Raw genomic sequence first — 20,103 nt, forward strand, 5'->3', positions numbered from 1 at the left:
CCAGGAGAAAAGCCAGGGAAAATGAGACCCTTCATCCAAATTCAAACCTAGACTTTGAATCGGCAGCTTCAACTTATCTGAGTCTGTGAATGGGAACTGGAAGGAATCTCTAATGTGTGTTCATGATGGCCTTCAGACTACTATTGCAGGCTCTGGGCCCTGGGGAGATGAGAGATGGACTGAAAGGCCCTAAGGTCTTGAGTAGTTTCTGCTTACAAACCTGGGGGCTTCCTCTTTTCCCAGGGCTTCTCTCTCTCTCTCTCTCTCTCTCTCTCTCTCTCTCTCTCTCTCTCTCTCTCTCACACACACACACACACACACACTCTCTCTCTATCTCTCTCTGTTAAATTCACGTTTCCACATAGATACCCCCACATAGTGGGGTTTATGAGCGATTTCACTTAGTATATTTGAGAATCCAAGCACTGAAAAACATGTTTTCTCATGTAAGCCTGATGAGAAAAGACACATGTCTAAGGTAATCAAAGACTTTTTTCTTTTCCCATTCTGTATGTTTAAATTTTACTAGAAAAGATGAACCAATATCAATTTGTTGTAATAGGATTTAATAATCAGAATAAAGGGACTATACATTTCTTAACTTACCATTTATTCTTACACTTAAAATAATTTCCAGTATTTAATGAGTGATAAAAACCTTTTCATAGATTACACTTACTTATTTAAATTAATAATGGTTTCTCATACACATAACCTAACACCACTCCATCACCAGTGTAACTACTTCTCTTTCCCAAGGAGCCCAACACCCCTCCTTTTCTCAAACCCATTCCTTCAATTATGTGGATAAGTTCTCATATTATGCTACATTTGCCTTTTTGTTACTATTTAGGGTAAGCACATGTCTCATAAACAATAGACCCCTGGGGTTGGATAGTTATTGCTGGTGTTAAGGGGCTTTCCTTACACTGCTGACATCTGTTTAGCCCCCCATATCTCATATGTTCCTCCCAGCACTGCCAGGAGTGAACTCCAAGCACTTCTGGTATGACATAAATCCACCCCAAAACCCTATTATAATGGTTGTTATATGATGATCATGCCCTTAAGAGTCTTTGCTGGGCCCGGAGAGATAGCACAGCGGTGTTTGCCTTGCAAGCAGCCGATCCAGGACCAAAGGTGGTTGGTTCGAATCCCGGTGTCCCATATGGTCCCCCGTGCCTGCCAGGAGCTATTTCTGAGCAGACAGCCAGGAATCACCCCTGAGCAACGCCGGGTGTGACCCAAAAACCAAAAAAAAAAAAAAAAAAAAAAAAAGAGTCTTTGCTGACGTTGGACAAAAAATAATTCATGGAAATATAACTATTTGCATTATGAGCACCAAACTAATGTACTATTAGTCTCTCTCCATGAATTTTTTTTGGGGGGCACATCCAGTGGCGCTCAGGGGTTACTACTGCTCTGCACTCAGAAATCGCTCCTGGCAAGCTTGGGGGACCATATGGGATGCCAGGGATTGAACCTGGCCTGTCCTGAGTCGGCCGCGTGCAAGGCAAACACCCTACCACGAGGCTATTTCTCTGGCTCCCACTCCATGCATTTTAAAGGTATGTTTACTTAGGTCTTTTTGTTTGTTTGTTTGTTTTTTAGATTGCCATTCTCTAAAGAATTATGCCCTAGACAGAACACAACATTTGAAGTGTTCAATATTTGAAAACCACTGAGTTAATGGGATTTTTCTTTTCTTTTTTTTTTTTATCAGCTTTTACAGGACCCAAGTTTCTTGCAATTACAGTAATTGGTTGCATAGTAATAGCTCAGCTCTGTCTTGGTAAAATTCCATTATATTCATCCGCATACTTAAATGTATTGGAACCTAGTATATGACACACAAATCATAGGTGAGGCATAGTATAAGATGGCTGGTGTCCACCATCCTTTAATCTAAATTTGGGGTCTCAGTATTAGAGTAATATAATTTTAAAACATTTCCTATATATCATTTTATAAATGTGAACCTCCAAAGAAGGGGCACTAGAGAGGGTTTAATAAAATTGTGAGACTCACTGCTGCATCCACCAATGGAGAAGAGATATAATAAATGAAGAATGTGTATATGGGGGTCTTTTTATCTAACTGTATAAACTGGTCAATCTGCCTGCAAAAGGTAAAAAGGATATTTTGCAATATGAACTGCTGAAGGTTATCAGGACATATTTCTGCATAAGGCATCCATGAATGCTTTATATGTTTTCCATAGGTGTTTAATGGACCCCTTGGTACTATCTTTATGAAGTGTGACAAATATCCCCACTGCCAAGTGGTTTCTTTCGCAGTAATAAAACCCCCTTCTACTATTGCTCCCATAAACCCTTAGACTCAGACTAACAATATTCAAGCTGCTTCTGTCAGGGCATACGATCTCGGCCAGAATTTTCTGGAAAGATGTTACTTCAGGATCTAGCATCAGTTCCCAGGACCATCTGAACATTCTGAGAATTTAGGTTTTACTATTTTGTCTGCTGTAGCTCTTTTAGCTATTAACTGACCTCTCTGACTTAGTCTTCCTGCTTTCTGGTTTGGCTGCCCATTTTATTTAAGATTGAAGGACTGGCCTCAGATTTGAGCAGGCACTCTTATGAACATGTCTTTTTTCTTTGTGAACATTTTTAATGGTTCTTTAATGTCAAAATTAAGCCAATTAAATCATTTCTGCATGTGTGAAGCCATTTACATCCTCTTTTTAATTTGTCTTGGCCGTCTTTGAAAGATGTCCCTCTCCAAAAGGAAATGGGACAGGATGTGTGGATCTAAATAAAAAATAAGATAATAAATAAGCTCAGCAAAATACCTGCAGCACACAGATAAGAAAAGATGTATAGGACACTGTCATTCATTAAAAATGAAAAAAAAATGGCTGTATTCTTTAGGTCAGATCTATAGGGGCAAAACAAAAGTGAAAAGGAGAGTGTAACTACCACACATGTTCCTATGTCTATCAGTAAACTGAGAAAGCTGGTAACCATGTTAATCTTACTGTGGTACCTCACACTGCTATAGGATTATGGGAATCACAATACTGGACCCCATCAAGTAACTCCAAAACTGCAAGTCACTCTCAAATAATTTCACTCTCAAATTCTGCTTGTTGTGGTTGGTAACAAATAAAGTGATCTAGGTGGAAACTGGCTCAAACTACTGTGTTGGGGCCAAAGAGATAGTGTAAGGACTAATCCTCATTACATGTCCTGCTCTTGAGCTTTACCAGGAGTTGATCTCTGAGCATGAAGTCGGAAGTAATCCCCGAGCACAGCCAGATGTGTCTCCCAAACCAAAACAAAACCTGTGCTTCCACATTTGAGGATAGAGAAGTTTGTGTGTTTTTCCAAGTTATGCCCAGAAAATCCAGCCTCATCTCTCCTCATCTCCTGGGATTCTCTACATAGCTTGGCTGGCAGTTAAATGGAAATAATGGTGCTTCTTAGGCCCTGCAGTGCCTGGGATTACTGGGTTATCCCTACAATACTCAGGGGGTCCAGGATTACACCCAGAGAAGCTTAAGAAGATCATGATGTGCTGGAGAGTGGACCTGGATTTTGCAAAAGTACCCTATCAACAACTGCTGTGGTTAGATTTTGTCTTCATTAATACAATTTATATTGGGTTGTGGGGTAGACTTCTCTAATACAAAATAGGGTGATTGCAAAAATCATAAATTCAGGCCACATATCAGAGACTGACATTTAATGGCAAAGGAAAAAGATGCTTGTGATAAGATTTCTAGCCATGAAAAGAAGGTCTGTACAAGCTTAGTTTCCAGTGAGGAAAAATAACCTTTCAATGTTGGCTCTAGAGAGCTGGTGAGGATGAGAGATAATTAGATTCTTTTCTCATCAGCGACTGTGTATGAAGCAGGAGAAAGTATATTCTCTTGTTTCTACAGAGAAACAATGACAGTAAGCAAAATTTATTGAGATTTTTTACTATGTGTCAGGCTTTATTTTGGGATAACTTTCTATACAATTTAATTCCAGCACAGTTCTATGAGTTAGGTAATTACATTAATTTTAGTTTTTATTTTTATTTTTTGTATTGTGGTGACACTCATAGTGGAAAGGGCTTACTTCTTGCTTTGTTCTCAGGGGGTCACTACTGGTAGTGCCCAGGAACCATGTATGGCTCTGGAAATAAAATCTGTTTTAGGTAGTGTGTAAGGCAGTTTCTAACTAGCCTTTTTTTTCATCTTTCTAGGTCCTTTATTTAATTTTAACCAATAAAACTGATTCAGAGGGTTTAAATGATTTGTTTAAAATTGGTGTTTGAGGGGCTGGGCGGTGGCGCTCGAGGTAAGGTGCCTGCCTTACCTGCGCTAGCCTAGGAGACGGACCACGGTTCGATCCCCCGGCGTCCCATATGGTCCCCCAAGCCAGGAGCGACTTCTGAGCGCATAGCCAGGAGTAACCCCTGAGCGTCACCGGGTGTGGCCCAAAAACCAAAAAAAAAAAAAAAAAAAAAAAAAAAAAAAATTGGTGTTTGAGCCAGAATTCAAAGTTAAATATATTACTTTCAAATTGCAATGTTTCATCATCATGTTATAGAAAACTCTAAGTAAAGAACTTCTAAAATTTTCGAAAGTATTTTAAAATAAATGACTTAAAACAAAATGACTATGGTCCACTTATGATCATTTTTTTCTTTCCTATAGCCCCTTATCCTACCAGTTTCCCATGTTAATATCAATACATTGCCCTCTATGGGATTTTAATATGCAGCCTCTTTAGAATATCCTGGGATTATACAGGGAAATGATATGACCCCTAGTTTAAAAACACCATTATAGAATTTTTCTAAAAATATTTGTGATTGAAATATTCTATAAAATAAACAATAATGAACTAAGAAAAACAAATTTATATTTTATAGGAAACAAATATTTGGATTAAATATTTCTAAGAACATTTTTACTTTTGAAGTGTGTAGAAATAATTGCCTTTTTAAACAATATCTTCATTATAAAAATAATGCATATGAGATTTTCTATGGCAATAGTATGTAAAGATAACAAAAATGTTGGGACTAGAGAAATAGTACAGGGATGAAGGCATGTCTGTCAACTTCAGTTGGATCCCCAAATTTGCTTATAACTTCCACATACACCCAAGAGTGATCCCCAAGCACAGAATTAGGAATAAATTCTGAATGCTGTATGTGGCCACAAAACAGAACATAACACAGAGTTCGCATTATTTGTCTAGTGCATTACATGAGTGTTGTTTTCAATCCTAGTTGCTCATTGGACCCACCTGGGGAATCTTATATTTTAATAATGCATGGATTTCACCCAATATTTTTTTTTTGCTAAATTGGCTTCAATGTGGTCTGGACACTGGAGTTTAGAGGAGTGCTCAGGTTATCTCTGTGGTAAAACTTCATGACTGGACTTGGGCACTATGGTAGGCAGAATTGAAGCATTCTAGATGGAGTGAAGCTGTGTTAAACCTGGGTTTGAAGAGATAATCCTAGGAAGATGCCTTTCTTAGAAGTTTACTTTTCCTTCTAGAGTTTCAGTTTCTCTCACCTATCTCTGATATGTAGAATTCAGTCTTTTTTGTGTTGTTGTTTGTTTCTTTGTGGGCCACACCCAGGACTAGTCAGGGGTTACTCTGACTCCGAGCGTTCAGAAATCACTCCTGGCAGGCTCAAGGGACCATATGGGATGCTGAGATTGAACACGGTGGTTGGTGTGCAAGACAAATACCCTAACCCCTACGCTATGACTCCAGCCACTGCAAAGCCTTTTGAAGGAGCATATGTGTATCTTTTAGATGCTTGGTTGTTTGGCATTTTATTTTGTTTTGGAGCCACACCCAGCTGTGTTAAAAGATCACTCTTGGCAGTTCTTGGCAATACTGTTTGCCATTAAAGAGATTAAAACCAGGTTGCCTGGGTACAGGAAAGCACCCTACTCACTGTACTGTCTCTGGCCCCTGGATAACATTTTGTACAGAATATTTAATAATTGTTTTGGCTCTTAGAGGCTATTCCTGATTGTATGCTCTGAAGTGACCACTTGGAAACCATGGAGTGCTTGGAGAAACATGTATGATGTTAGGATTTGAACCAATGTTGGTGGGATGCCAAAGAAGGACCTTAACTTCTATATTATCTCAACTAATGTAAGTGATTTTCAAAGATTGAATGCAGAGCCTGGTGTGTTTGTGTCTATAAGTGTGTGTATTGGGCATGATGTGCATACTCTGGGGATCCAGCCATACAAGGCACACATAGTATGTTGCCTCACACATGTAAGGCAATTTACTTCATATCTGAGCTATGTCTCTGACCCACTGGAAAATATTTTTCTCAAAATTATGAGACAATATGAGAAATTATATGGATATAAGTAGGATGAACTATTTACTGAATTTAATGCTTTGATCAATAATTTCTAAATAATAAATTGTGCACTTTATTTTATATCTATCCAGCTACAGCTAGTAAACTATATAAATTTAGTAGGATTTTACCCTCATTTGCTTTGTTTCAGGTTAAAATCTAGTTCGAAACAGAGTCAAAAGACATGTCAATTCATAGATGGAAGTTTGCAGAATCCCTTTACTTGCTAATTTGATGTCCATTTGTTCTTAGCTTTCTCTTCCTTACCTCAATCTTGTTTACTAAAATATCCATAAGAAAACTGAGGAGCATCTTTTATTCACTGTGCTGGAATAGACATTTAATCATAGTTTGTTTATCACCCTGGACATTGTTCTTGGAGGCACAAAATGAGTCATCCTGTCTTCCTGGGAGGTCTTCTGTCTGGCTTAATTTAGATCCAACATCTGCTTCTCTGATGTAGCTTAATTCTTTATTTCCTGGTTTCACAGCCATGGTCATGAGAAGGCTTTATGCGGGAAGGCCTGTTACAAGCTACTGTTCCAAAGTCATGGAAGATCAAGACATGCTTTAGTACTTTAATACTTGACCGCACAAAACAACAGCAACCTATAGCAACCACAGATATCTCAGTGTTAAACCTTCAGTGCATCAATACACTTCCAGTGTATTGTGATCTGAAAAGGTAGTCTGTACAAATTCTATCCTCTTTATTTTATGGAGGTATGTTTTATGGACTAGCATGTGGTCTATCTGGGAGAATGACCCATGTGCACTGAAGAAGAATGTGATCCAGGGTTCTGGGGATGGAGAGCCTTATATATAGCTACTAGGTCACTTTCTTTCACTTACTAGTGTATTCTTGTTAGGTTTCAGCCTGATTGACCTATCAAAGGGTGATACAGTGGAGTTGAGATCTCACACTATTATAGTGTTGCTATTTATGTCTTCTTTTAGATTTGTTAACAATTATTTTAAATGTTTTGCTGATCCCTCATTGGGTTTGTATATGTTTAAGAGAGAGACTTTTTCCTGTTGTATATATTCCTTGATTATTACATAATGCCCATCTTTGTCCTTATAACATTTTTATGTCTAAAGTTTGTGTTATCTTATATTAATATGGCCACTTGAGCTTTTTTTTACCCCAATTTTTTAAGGAAGTTGTTAGCTGGGGGTCTAAGTTCAACTTTTTGCAAGTGGCTAGCCAGTTGTGCCAACACCACTTGTTGAAGAGGTTTTCTTTGCTCCATTTAGGATTTCTTGCCCCTTTATCAAAAATTAGATGATTGTATGTCTGGGGAACATTATCTGGAATATTCAAGCCTATTCCACTGATCTGAGAACCTGTCTTTATTTCAATACCATGCTGTTTTGATAACTATTGCTTTGTAGTAAAGTTTAAAGTTGGGGAAAGTAATTCCTCCCATATTCTTTTTCCCAATGATTGCTTTAGCTATTCTAGGGTGTTTATTGCTCCAAACGAATTTCAAAAGTGCCTGATCCAGCCTGATCCACTTCTTTGAAGAATGTCACAGGTATCTTTAGAGGGATCGCTTTAAATCTGTATAATGACTTGGGGAGTATTGCCATTTTGATGATGTTAATCCTGCCAATCCATGAGCAGGGTTTGTGTTTCTATTTCCACATGTCCTCTCTTATTTCTTGAAGCAGAGTTTTATAGTTTTCTTTGTATAGGTCCTTCACATTTTTATTCAAGTTGATTCTAAGATATTTGAGTTTGTGTGGAACTATTGTGAATGGGGTTGTTTTCTTAAAGTCCATTTCTTTCTTATTACTATTGGTGTATAGGAAGGCCATTGATTTTTGTGTGTTAATTTTGTAGCCTGCCACCTTGCTATTCGGTGCATATATGTTTAGGAGAGTGACTTCTTCCTGCTCTACATACCCCTTGATTAATATAAAATGTCCATCTTTGTACCTTACAACCTTCCTGAGTATAAAGTTTGCATTATCTGATATGGCCACTCCAGCATTTTTATGGGTGTTGTTTGCTTGAATAATTTTCCTCCAGCCTTTTATTTAGAGTCTATGTTTGTTCTGACTATTCAGATGTGTTTCTTGTAGGCAACAGAAGGTTGGATTGAGTTTTTTGGTCCATTTAGCCACTCTGTGTCTCCTAACTGGTGCATTTAGTCCATTAACATTGAGTGAAAGAATTGTCCTGGGATTTGATGCCATCTTTATATCAAAATTTGGTGTGTCTTTTGGTCAGTCTTGTCTTAAATTTGGTCTTTCAGTTTTTCTCTTAAGACTGGTTTTGAGTCTGTAAAGTTTTTGAGTTGTGTTTTGTCTGTAAAACCATGTATCTTTACATCAAACCTGAAAGTGAGTTTTGTTGGGTACAGTATTCTAGGGGACACATTTATTTCATTGAGTTTTGTCACTGTGTCACACCACTGCTTTCTGACCTTGAGTGTTTCTAGTAACAGGTCTGCTGTAAATCTCAAAGATGTTCCCTTGAATGTAATTTCCCTTTTTGATCTTGCTGCTTTCAGAATTCTGTCTCTATTTATAGGATTCATCATTGTGACTAGGATGTGTCTTGGGGTATTTTTTCTAGGGTTTCTTTTGGTTGGTACTCTTTAGTCATGCAGGATTTTATCGCATATATTCTTTAGCTCTGGAAGTTTCTCTGATGATGTTCTTGACCATTGATTCTTCCTGGAAATTTTCTTCCTGGGTCTCTGGAACTCCAATGATTCTTAAGTTGTTTCTGTTGAGCTTATCATAGACTTCTATTTTCATCTGTTCCCATTCTTTGACTAATTTTGCCATTATCTTTTCTTTAGCTTTAAGTTTTTTTAATTTCTCCTGCTGTATGGGGTTGTTATTTATCTCATCTTCTACAGCACCAATTCTATTCTCAGCTTCTGTTAGCCTGTTGGAGAGCGTATCCATTTTGTCATTCAATTCTGAGTTTTTCAGACCTATTATTTGACCTATTATTTCAGTTTGGAGTTTTGTGATTTCTATCTTTATATTTTCTTGTTTCTTATTAGTGTTCTGTTCAACTCAATTCATGGTTTCTTTGAGTTCTTTGAGCATCTTCCATATTTCTTGTCTAAACTCCTTATCTGAGAGATTGATTAGTTGGTTAGCTGTTTTCTGGTCATCAGAATTGTCATCTTCATTCTCTATGTCTGATGCTGGCCTGCGTTGTTTCCCCATTGTCACACTTGTATTGTGGGTTTTTCTACGTGTTGTGGTGGTATTCATTGGCTAAATGATGTACACGGCCATGCTCCTCTGGCTCCACCCTCTCTGGGTGGGTCGACTTGCCTCCAAGAAAGGGGAGCCCTCCGTGGATAAAGCCTCACACAGGATCAAATCTTGGGCCCTAGCACGCAGCCAAGAAGACAGTCTGGGGAGAGATGCTGGGCTTCAGTGATCCAGCTTAGTGTGGTTTTTTTCTTCTTGTTGCAGTGGCTTTCTTTCCTTAGAAAGAGTGCACAGCCACTCCACTTTGCTACGTGGCCTCTGGGAGAACAAATTTTCTGGGCCCTTTTTGGCCCACTCCCAAGAGGTTTAGGAGATAGAACAGGAGACAAACACACACAGGCAGCACTCACAGTTTCTCACAGTCAGGCCCCACTGGGCCAGCGTAGATTTTCCCAGCCTGACGTTACAAACAGGGGACCTGCCTTATGTGAAGTACTGCTTATAGCCAGTTTTCACTTTAGGAAGCAGTCCCTTGTGTTCTGGCCCCTTGAATGAGCCTCTGGGAGAGCAAATTTTCTGGGCCCTTTTCAGCCCACTCCCAAGAGGTTTAGGAGACAGGACAGGAGACAAACATACACAGGCAGCACTCACAGTTTTTTTGATTTTCAAAACTGTTATTTTATATCAGTGTTTTCTTATTTCTATTTTTATATCCTATTTTTTTTTATTTGTCGTTTGTTCAGTTTGATCCATTCCTTTTTTTGAGTTTTATGTTTCTTTGGGCCACACCCAGTGAAACTCAGGAGGTACTCCTGGTTATGCGCTCAGAAATTGCTCCTGGCTTGGGGAATCATATGGGACACTGGGGGATCGAACTGCATCCACCCTAGGCTAGTGCCGACAAGGTAAACACCTTACTACTCTGTGCCATTACTCCAGGCCCTCATTATTCCTTTCTTAATTTAACTCAGTTGAAAGATACTTTACTAAGGATTACTTCATCAGTAACCAAAGTATTATTTTAATCTGATTTTCCTGTGGACATGCAAAGCTAATTTTTTAAAGTCCATTTTCAAATACTAAAATCCTGATTTGGGGATTTAGATATTTTTCATCACATTACATAAATAATTGACTAAGGAGATATTATGACGTATGGTACATCTAAATGCAATTGAGTTTTTATCTCCAGCATCACATCGCTTCCTGAATATTGAGTGCTAAAAGTCTGGATAACAAGTGTGGCTCTAGTAGTCTCAAGCATTACAGGGTCTAAGTGGCATTTGCAATCTGAAACCCTATCACAGAAGCAGTGGTCTTGTTTGCTGAAGATCACTGAAATCAACCTTCAGGACCCTTAGAGTCTGGATCTTTGGAGACTCAGAAAAGCCTAAACCAAAACTATACATTGGAAAGAACTGAATAAAAACATTTATGAGAAGTTTTTAGAAATTTCAACAAACTTTTACAGAGAAATATTCTACACAAAGTAAATCCCTCCCCATCCTGAAACCTAGTAGTAAATAAATATTGCCTTAATATCACCAATGCTGTTGAAATGTATATATGTACATATATATATATATATATATATATACACACACACACACACACACACACATATATATGTAGTGTTAAAGGGTCTGTTAAAACCCACCCTCTCAAATAAAGATCACGAAACTTGAGAGAATGCAATCAGCAAAGCGAGGATTATTGATCCAGAGCTCTAGGGTCCACCATGTCCTGACACAACAGGTTCACCGGTGGAACTCCAAGCCTTAGAAAGCCAGGGTCTTTATAGTAATCCATATGATAATAAGTTTTTCAAACTTCAAACATTTCATTGGTTCACACAACTGTTACAATTCAAAAACATCCAACAATGCAAGCTGAAAAAGGAGCAATTCCTTAACTATCCCAAATTCCTTTTTGACATCAGTCACCCTAGCCCATATCTTGATGGTTTGTAAAGATATACCCCTCCAGATGACCCTTTCGGTCTCTCACTCTTGCGACCTTATAAGATATCTTGTGGTGGAATGTTCTTACAGTTATCTTGAGGGTCAGTTAGGGGAGGGGGACATGGCATGCATAATGTTCTACCCCTAAGATATGGTTCCAGGAATTAACTGCCTCTTCAGGCCTAGTCTTTTTACCTTATAATTACAGCATGTAATGGTAGAGCTTGTCAATTAAGAGTTAAGAATTTCTAAAGGCAAGCAAAAACAGAAGCCAGAAAGCATATGTTTAGTCCTAATAAATTATACCTATTACACCTAACTTATCCCAGCTTATTCTTGACCCTTCCAGTAGAAAAGAAATCACCTTCATCTTATTCAAATGTCTAGTCTTCCTTCCAACATTACATGTAGAAATTCCATACAACAGCTTTTCTCTCCTCTTTCTCTTTCCTCCTCCATTTTCCCTCTTTTTTTGCTCTCTCCTTTCTATGCACCATTGGTATGCATTGTGGGAAATTAACAGACATTTCAGCATTTGCAGGATCTGATGGTAGCTTCCCTCTTTGCCTTTCTCTCTTTTCTAAAAAGCTGCTTCAAGTATATGGTGCCCTAGCACATTGAGAACATAAGAAGTTAGTAAGAATAGCATATGTAAAACCAGGATGCTGCCCAGGGTAATGGCCAGGGCGCCCATTTATACAATTGTGAGTTCTTTGCTAAACAGAAAACAATTATTTGCCATTCTTTTGCATCACTTTAGGTCACATAAAGAGCTAGGAGTATCTAAGAAGAAGCTTTCTCTCTTCTGATTCTCTGCCATTTTTTCTGGAAGGGTTTAGAGTTAGTCCAGGAGCCATTCAGGAAACAGATGCTCTGCAGTCATCTGAATTTCTTTTCATTAGCTCTTGCTCCCCTGGCATCTTTTCTAAAAGTGAATGTGAAAGCTCCTCTCTCAACCTGCTGCTAATTTCCAACCCCACCACTGGAGAGTCCCAGCATGCAGATGCATGGGACTCTGGTGGCAGTTACATAACTTCACTCAGTAGAAATATTTATTCTAGGATTTATTTTTGTTGATTTCCCTCAACCTGAGAGAGTTTCAATTGCACCAAAAATCATGTCTTAATTCTCTTGCATTATAATTAGAAACAGAACAACTGGAAAGCGACAAGGGAAAAAGAAAACAGATGGCAGAATAAGACATCCTTATGTCTTGCAATAAAGTTTGGGAGCTAAAAAGGTCATCCAGAGTGTAGCTTTGCACTCCTCAGATGATTCAAAATGGAACCTAGGACATTCTGTAGAAAGAGCATGTGAACAAGCTTCATGGTAATTAAGTCAGCCTCAGTTTGGCTAATTCTTTTTCTTCTTAGGTTGTGCATAGCTGGTTGAAAAATAAACTTTTAGCACAGATAACTATATAAAAGACATACCCCACTTTTTAACTACATGCCAATAAATTATTATTTATTTTTATTATGGGGAGATAACAGATAAAAGTATGACACTATATCAAATAGCTGTTAACACTTGGATAGAATCTGAGCTACTAGCAAAGAAAAGCAATTGCAAGCATAGAGGATTTTGGTCTCTAGGACAAACCAGATGGAAAAATCTTACTAAAATTTTTGACAAGAGAAAAATCTAAATCTATTATTTAGGACACAAAGACAAACTAAACAGAAATGAATTAAAAGTTATTTCTAATTATCTGAGATGTGTAAACTTATATTGACTTCAGTAAAAGTGTTTTAGTGATCAGAAATTTTATATTTATATATACCATTCATTCCCTCAGTCCAGTTGTAGATAGAAATCCACATCAGATTTTTGTTTTATGGCCTTTTCTCATAAAATGAATGACTTATAGGAATTGATCAAATTTGTCTTTTGGGATTCAGCAGAATTCTGAGTTTAGTGTGTTCTTCAGTGTCATGAAGGTGTTTGTTTCTGAAAAATCTTGACTATAATCTATGCTGGATCAAGGTGACCTAGAAAGTCTTGAATACATGGGTTTCTACGTCAAGGTGACCTTGACTGGACATTTGAAGACCTCCCCATCTGCTCTTTCAAGTGTGTATGGTAAAATAGTTGGAGTTGTCTCCACTTATTGCTGATAAGTGGGAAAGATGTTTTCCGCTATGGTAGGGTTCCCATCTTACTAAGAATAGAATAGTTATGATAAAAAAGAGATTTATGCTCACAGGAACAGGTAAGTTTTTTTCATGGAAAGCACCCTTAACACTCACCATTGGAGATTTGATTTGTAAGATCAAGGAGAAGGAAAACTGTGGGTAGTTGCTCTAGAAAAAGGTTTGAAAAAGGATGACCAAGGCAGAAGAGATCAAATAATAAAAATAAAAGAGATGGAAGGAGAAAAACTAAATTTGAAAGGAGAAACAGAGAAAGATGTTCATAAATCATTTGGAAAAATCTATAGTCAAGTTTTCTGTGGTACACAAGTCAAAAATAAGTTGAAGTTGAAATTCTTACTTTTACTTAAAGACACACCAGACTGTTCTTATATCAAGCTGGTGGGAATGTGTTGTCATGTTTTATATAGAAAAAGGGACAGTAATGTTATGGTGGAAGTGGAGAGGAGAGAAGAGGAGTGTTAGGTAAGTGAGTTAATTTTATTTGTCATTTCAGATCTCACTAACAAGAGAATTACAAGTTAGATAGAGAATAGAAATGGCTAAATGGTGGGGTTAGCAAACACAAAGGGAAACACATCTTACTCTTTGACCCATGACCTCTTTTCTAGGCAGGAAAGTAGCAATTCTTTCCTATGTCCATGTGGCCAGAGTACAAAGGGAATGAAAGCTACAGGCTTTGATCAGCAAGCCACAGAATGCAGAGCAGCAGAACTTAGACTGGAAGGGCTGTGAAAGACACAAGCATGCATCTCAGAGTGACCTGCAGCAGGATGAGCAACATTGTATGCTGGAAAGGTCCACTTGGGAACAGAATGGTCATCTTGATATGTATGAAGCATACAGAAAGAGCCTGAACATTGGGGAGGAACCTAGAACTACCTAGTTAAATTGTAGTGAAAATTAATCATGTAAATAAGCACATGTTAATTTGTATGCAGAATTCAAGGACTCACTCAGGAACTAGCCAATTTCACCATAATAATAACCTTGATTTGATCATCTTCCTGATATTTCAGTGGATAAATATTTGGGTCGTTTCCAGTCCTCCCAAACTGAACTGTCATTACTGATTACATATATATATATACATATATATACATATATATATATGTATATATATATACACTGAGAGTTCAGGGCTAGAATTTCTTGAGTTTCCCAATATCAAAAGCTTTTATCTGAAAAATAAAAGAGGAGACCCTTCACTTCTTATGTCTGATGTTGGCCAAGACAACTGGGCAAGGTGAACAGGAGAGAACACCTAGAAAAAAAATTAGAATGAAGACTTCCAGAGAAGATAAGAGAACCCAAGTAGGGTCAGAAATTAAAACAAAGTAGTTATTTTAAAAGAAATGTTACCATATATTAGAGAGACTAATATTGAATGGGTGGTGAAGTTATGGCATATTTTGTAAAGTCAACGGTGACATAAACACACTAGGAAGTTAAAAGGAAATACAGAGCTGACCTAATAACATTGTAGATGCTTTCTTTAAAAATTCTGTAATTAGAATGGAGAAATAGTACATCTGTGCAGGTATCTTGAATGCCACTGAAACAGGTTTAATCCCTGGCATTCCATATGGACTCCTGAGCACTGCCAGCAGTGATTTCTGAGAGCAGAGCCAAGTAAAAGTCCTGAGCACTAATGACAGTGGTGCAAGAAAAAGAAACAAAAATAATTCTGTTATTAAAGTCTTTGGGAATAGAACTAGGTTGAATCAGTTCTTTACAATGACACTAAAACTAAAGACCAGTGTGTTATTTCATCTTCTGTGGCATCTGGTGACCTACAGCTATTGTTTTGACAATACAATATTTATTGTCAGATATTTTTTTTTTTGGTTTTTGGTTTTTGGGTTACACCCAGTGATGCTCAGGTGTTTCTTGTGGATATGTGCTCAGAAATCGCTCCTGGCTCAGAGAACCATATGGGACACTAGGGTTTGAACTGATGTTTGACCTGGGTCAGCTGCATGCAAAGCAAATGCACTACAGCTGTGCTATCATTCTGGCCACAAGATTTATCAAATGATTGATTCAAGGTCAAGTTTAATTTAATTTTATGGAGCTTACTCTGTAAAATATGCATAACCTGAAACCTCATCGATTCTTTTTTTATTAATATATTTATTTAAGCACACCATGATTACAAACATGTTTGTAGTTGGGTTTCAGTCATAAAAAATGTATACCCCCCCCTTAACCAGTGCAACTTTACCACCACCAAAGTCCTCCATCTCTCTCCTCCATCACTCCCTGCCTGTATTCAGACAGGCATTCTATTTCTTTCACTCATTACCATTGATAGTTGTTGGTGTAGTTATTTCTCTAACTGCACTCACCGATCTTTATCTTTATGATTTATATCATGGGCTGGTTCTTTCAAAAATCATCTTTATTTTATCTGAGTAATATGGTAATGTGGTAATAATACCCACAGCTATTTGAGTGAGGAGGTTTACTGCTCATGAAGGGAGCATGAGAATTTAAAGGGTACAGCTATGTGTCAGGCCCATCCTACTTTTTCTCTTACAGTTTCCTTCTGTGAAACTAAGACTCTTATAGGTAACCCTCCTTGGATAGTACATAGGAGAAATATCTAATTATCAGCCAAATATAGAACCCTATAGTCAAAGGGAATCTTAACAAACTTAATAACCAACTGTCTCAGAACAAATACAAGCCCGGAGAGGTTGTTATCCACTGTATTGCTGCAGTTAATGAGAAAGAATAAAAATTCTAGTTTCTTATTACAGTTGTTGGATAATTTTCTCTCTTCTGTATATTACATTATAAACAACTGAAGTAAACTAAACTTCTGAACAAAATATTTGTGGATTCTTTATGATATTTATTAACACAATGATGCCAGTGCTGCAATTTGCTTCTGTTAATTAAACCACATTTGAGTATAAGTCACTAGTGGTAGGCACTAATGTCAACTTGTTAAAAATGGCCTGTATTTATATATTTTATATATTTATATACATTTAAAAAGTGGCCTATATTTTTGTTTTTTTAAACTTACTATTATAGTGTTTTTGTTTTTAGGTAATTAGAACTTCTCAATTTTTTGCTCAGGTATATAACTCCTGTTTGTACTTGAGGGATCCTATATGGTGTTGGGGATCAACATCAGTTTTTCTGTATGCAATGCAAGTGTTTCCAGCCTGCTGTTTTCTTTAATACCACCACTAAATCCACATTGTATGTTGAAAAGCAAGTCTTGCTCCATAAGAAAAAATGGTTACAGCCAAATTAATAAAAAAAAAACTCAGTAATTAATTGGACATGCATTCTTTTTTTTTTTTTTAGTTAGATCCATTTATTTTATGCTTAGTTTATTCCCATGCCGTAAGTTTTTGCTTCTTCAGTTTCTTCTGTGAGATCTTTTTCTTCTGTGCAACTTCCTCTTCTGGTTTAGGAACTATCTGCTCTTTCTCAGTCAGAATCATCTCAGTGTGGCAGGGAGAACTCATGTATGGGTTAATATGCCCATGAACCCTGTAAGTTCTGTGGTGCATCTTGGGTGCTTTGTTCACCTGAATATGCTCGATGACCAGGGAATCAACATCTAAACCCTTAAGTTCAGCATTGCTCTTTGCATTTTTAAGCATGTGCAGTAAAAATTCAGCACTTTTTTCTGGGCCAATGACTCTGTGTCCAACCCCACTGTTTGCCCTGGGTACACCTGCCAACACCACCATTGTAATGCCGGAAGGGCACACACTGCTTTTGCAGGGTGGCATTCTTCAGATACTTAGTGGCTTTTCAGATATGCAAGCCTTTGATGGCCTGAGCCATTTCCCGAGTGTTCTTGAAATGAATGCGAAGGTTCGAGCTTCTGGACTTGCATGATTTGGTCGGGTTTTCGGAGTCCAGCAAATAGCGCACCATCTCGGCAGGATCACCTACAGCCGCTGGTGGAAGAGAGGAACATGGCATTCTTAGTGAGATCAAAAAATTAAAATGCGATTTTCAGGGCAGTCTCCAGAACATAAAAACCGGCAAGCTTTAGCAGAAGCCAGGTCCCCTGTTTGGGACATCAGGAGGGAAAATCCACGAAACTATGCCTGCCCAGTGGAGCCCAACTGTGAAAAACTGTGAGTGCTACCTGTGTATGTCTGTCTACTGTCCTCTTGCATGAAACTCTTGGGAGTGGGCGAAAAGAGGCTCCAGAAAACTCGCTCCCCCAGAGGCCATTTTCAGGGCGGGACTCCAGAACATAAAAACCAGCAAGCATTTGCAGAAGCCAGGTCCCCTGTTTGGGACATCAGGCGGGGAAAATCCACGAAACTACGCCTGCCCAGTGGGGCCCAACTGTGAAAAACTGTGAGTGCTACCTGTGTATGTCTGTCTACTGTCCTCTTGCGTGAAACTCTTGGGCCGAAAAGAGGCTCCAGCAGAGCATGGCCGCTTCGCTACGTGGCTGTGCACTCTTTCTAAGAAAAGAACACCATCGCAACAAGAAGAAAAAATCACACTAAGAACTGTGCTAGATCACAGAAGCAAGCATTTCTCTCCGACTGTCTTCTCTGTTGCATGCTCGGGCCTAAGATTTGATCCAGTGTGAGGCTTCATCCGCGGAGGACTCCCTTCCCTTAGAGGCAAGTCAGCCCATCCAGAAAGGGTGGAGCCAGAGGAGTGTGCTGCCTGCATCATATAGCCAATGAATACCACCACAACACGTAGAAAAACCCACAATACAAGTGTGACAATGGGGAAACAATGCAGGCCAGCATCAGACATAGAGAATGAAGATGACAATTCTGATGACCAGATAATGACCAACCAACTAATCAACCTCTCAGATAAGGACTTTAGACTAGCAATATGGAAGATGCTCAAAGAACTCAAAGAAACCATGGATAGAGTTGAACAGAACACTAATAATAACCAAGAAAATATGAAGACAGAAATCACAAAACTTCAAACTGAAATAACATGTCAACTAACAGGCCTGAAAAAGTCAGTAAACTAAGTCAATGACAAAATAATTGCTTTTTGCTCGGTCCAAAGGTCTTTAGCCAAGTACAAATAAGATAGGTAAAGTAGTGTAGTGCTATTTCTCTGTAATGGGTGCCTGGCTCCATGTTAAAGATGATTCCTCACCACAAATAATAATTATTTATTTAAAGTAGATGGGAATCTGTTGATTTTCTAAATAACTGACCAGAACTTTTTTTGACTCACTCATCAAAGGGGTCACTTGTAAAATATGGTTTTTCATGCCTATATATTTTACAGATGCTTGTAGCTACTATTATTTCTAATGATCATAATGTAAATACTTAGACGATGTGGTGAAAAGTTTCTATTTGGGGATTTGGAAATCATGGGTGGTCGTCAGGCCACTGACATGATACTGGGTATTTTATAATTCTATGTTATTTTATCCACTATTCTTAGACCTTTTATGACTCTCGATAATAACAGTTTTCTAAAATAATGCTGCATCTGTGATTCATAAAAAAGCTGAGAGAATATTTCTAAAAGCAGGAGTGAGGATTTATTCTTTATAAAGAAAATAGCATACAAATGGAATAAGGAGAATTCAAGGATATTGTGATCAAAGTCATCTGAAAAACTGACTTTGTTTTTTAACCTTTTATTAAAGTTTAATTACATATATAGTTCATTTTAAATGCCTTATAATTATGTGCATATATTTAAGTTATATATAAATTCAGAAATGACTGATATTGTCTTTATAAATAATTGCTTCCCTATCCATGTCCTTGCATGAAACAGCATTCACATGGATCAGTTGAAGATCTTAATAAAAAAATACTCACCAAGTTGTGAGTGGAAATAAAAGAGTTGAGAAGTTAAATGGGGCATCAAAAAATTATTAGTAATGGGAAGCTGTTACTATCATTGACCTGAAGGTGTTGGGAGCCTGGTAGAAACTCGGAAAAGGTGAAGAGATGCAAGAAAACATAGAGTTAGAATATATATTGGGGTATGTGTCAATGAAGGAATGTGGTTAGAAGGAAAAGAAAAATTTATCCTAATAATTCAGTCTCTCCCTTAACGCCTCCTTAGCTCCTATCTTTTATCTCTTCTATGACTTTGAATAAATCTACTGGACATCAGAAAACAAGAAACTTGGTAATACATTATTTAAGTGTTTACTACTTCAGGCATGCAGAGAAACAGTAAGGGAGTTAGAGAAAGGATCTGAAAAGATAAAAGAAAATGACTACTGCAATTTGTGTTCTAAACATCAATTAGAACTCTCAAAGATAAAGGCTAATAGAGCAATGGTAGTAAACAGTCAGTAAATGATTCCAGGCAGTAAAACCATTTCAGGGTTAGAAGTATATTCTGAACCAAGATGGACAATCTGGGCACATTCATTGCTTCTGATGTAACATTTATTTCTTGAAAGTAATTAAGAGAAGTTGATATTAGAAAGTCTTACTGGATAACAAAAAGTCAAA

At 37.8% G+C, this 20,103-nt stretch overlaps 1 pseudogene; it reads right to left on the minus strand.

The window, feature by feature from the left end:
• Window positions 1-17,001: 17,001 nt before the first annotated feature.
• LOC126026007 (60S ribosomal protein L17-like) lies at window positions 17,002-17,557 on the minus strand (annotated as a pseudogene).
• Window positions 17,558-20,103: the final 2,546 nt, after the last annotated feature.

This window comes from Suncus etruscus, chromosome 13 (genome assembly GCF_024139225.1).
Source record: "Suncus etruscus isolate mSunEtr1 chromosome 13, mSunEtr1.pri.cur, whole genome shotgun sequence".
Lineage (NCBI taxonomy): Eukaryota > Metazoa > Chordata > Mammalia > Eulipotyphla > Soricidae > Suncus > Suncus etruscus.